The sequence below is a fragment of the Rutidosis leptorrhynchoides genome, chromosome 1, assembly GCF_046630445.1.
Source record: "Rutidosis leptorrhynchoides isolate AG116_Rl617_1_P2 chromosome 1, CSIRO_AGI_Rlap_v1, whole genome shotgun sequence".
NCBI classification, from domain to species: domain Eukaryota; kingdom Viridiplantae; phylum Streptophyta; class Magnoliopsida; order Asterales; family Asteraceae; genus Rutidosis; species Rutidosis leptorrhynchoides.
The window spans coordinates 390,798,488-390,800,644 of record NC_092333.1 but is presented as its reverse complement, the minus strand read 5'-3'; the positions used below and the strand labels follow the sequence as shown (position 1 = coordinate 390,800,644).

Below are 2,157 nucleotides of genomic sequence, written 5' to 3'. Positions count from 1 at the left end.
TATTTCCCGGCCTTTGGTTCATATAGGAAACATTCTCACGTTGTTCCATCGTTTGTTCGATGTGACAATCTTTCATTAAGTGTGGTCCACCGCATTGCTCATAAATAATTCGTATTGCGTGAATATCTTTAGTCATCTTTTCCATTCGTCTTTCGAAAGCATCTATTTTTGTGGAAACGGAATCAAAGTCATGGCTAGAATCGGCTCTAGCTGCTTTAGATGAACGAAAAATATATTTTTCCTGATGCCACTCATGTGAGTGAGAGGCTGTGTTATTAATAATTTTATAAGCTTCAGTGTCGGTTTTCTTCATAATGGAACCACCAGCTGCTATGTCGATGTCTTTTCGTGTAGCAATGTCGATACCGTGGTAGAATATTTGTACTATTTGATAAGTATCTAAACCGTGTTGCGGACATCCTCTTAACAATTTTTCAAATCTTTTCCACGCCTCATATAATGTTTTATTTGGCTTTTGCGCGAACGTAACAATTTCTCCTCGAAGTCTCACGGCTTTAGATGCCGGAAAGAATTGTTTAAGAAATTTTTCAATTAAAACATCCCATGTATCAATCGCCCCTTCAGGTAACGATTCTAACCAATCTTTGGCTTCTCCCTTTAAAGTCCATGGAAACAACATGAGATAGATCTGTTCATCCTCAACTTCTCTGATTTTAAATAGAGTACAGATCCTATTGAAGGTTCGAAGATGTTCGTTTGGATCTTCTTTTGGCGTACCACTATATTGGCATTGATTAGTTACCATGTGTCGGATTTTTCCTTTAATTTCATAATCTGGTGCATTAATATCTGGCTTAATAATGGCGTCACCTTGGCCTGTGCGTGTGGCTCTCATTCGGTCTTCCATACTTAGAGGTTCCGTTACTTCCATAATTGAATTTGTTGAATACGAATCACTAGAGAATTCTGATTTAACGGTTTATGGTTCAGGAGGAATGATTAGTGGTTCTGGATCTTGGAATTGTCCTTGAACTCGGTAGTGAAGTCGGGTTCAAAAAATGGATTATCGGAAATTTGTATTGGAGTACTTGGTCGACTTGATGATAATTCTAAAGAAAAATCAACAGCGGCAATATTAGCTAGATGTCTTGATCGAGTTACAGGTGGTGAACGTATGAAAGGTGGTGAACGTTTTGCTCGGTGCATTCACTGAATATCCTATTAGTTATAAAAGATAAAAATTATATAAGCTATTAAATTAATAGACTTTTCTGATTTTGCCACGTTTCGAATAGCCAATAGATGCAGCAGGTAGCCAGGACCGTTTAAATCGGAAGCCCACAACTCGCCACTAACAAATCCAACTATTACTACGAACCAGAAAATTTTGGATGTCTATCAATTTAACTACTTAAAATAATTTTTCGTTTTGAAATTTTAGAGAAGAAATAGAAAATTCTATGTACTAAAAAATAGAGCGTCGAGAAATAAGAAAGAAAAAGAGCGCATCGAAAAACGTCGAAAAAATAAAAGGTCAAAAAATAATCGTCGAAAAATAAGAAAATCGCAGCGTCGAAACTTAAAAGTCAAAAAACTAAATATTAAAACTTACGTCTAAAGGTATTAAAGCTTAAAGGAATTCTATATCCAAAAACGGCAATTACTTAAAAAGGCACTAAAACTTAAAACGGCGTCGCAAAATTCTAAAGCACCTAAATCTTAGTCTAAAGAAAAAGCACTTAAGGGATTTTACGGCAAAACCTAAAAATCTAGAAATATAAAATAACTACGGCAAAAACTAGACTTAAAACTAAATACGAACGAAAAATACAAATTACGAATAAAAAGATATAAAATATAAAAATAAAACTTAAAGTTGTAAAAAAATTACAATTTTTATAAAAATATTATTTTTATATTATTATTTTATAAAAGTATTGATTTTTATATAATTAATAAAACTAAATAAAACTTAAAATACAAATTAAATAACAACTAATCTAAATTATTATTAAAATAAACCCTAATTAGGTAATTAATAATAATAATAATTAATAATCTTAACCCTAATTCGGCTGTCCTAGGTTTCAGACGTGTCACCTCAGCTCATGCAATCGCATGAGTTGAGGGTTAATTTTCCATGCGGTCGCATGGATCCAGAAATCGGGCCAGATAGTTGGGCTGCTACAGTGTTCG

General features: G+C 33.5%; 1 non-coding gene across 1 annotated transcript; it reads left to right on the top strand.

Moving 5' to 3' along the window:
- The first annotated feature begins 401 nt into the window (after positions 1 to 401).
- Positions 402 to 508, top strand: LOC139887105 (small nucleolar RNA R71). The gene has a single exon (XR_011772950.1). It is a non-coding gene; the product is annotated as a small nucleolar RNA R71 (small nucleolar RNA).
- Positions 509 to 2,157: the final 1,649 nt, after the last annotated feature.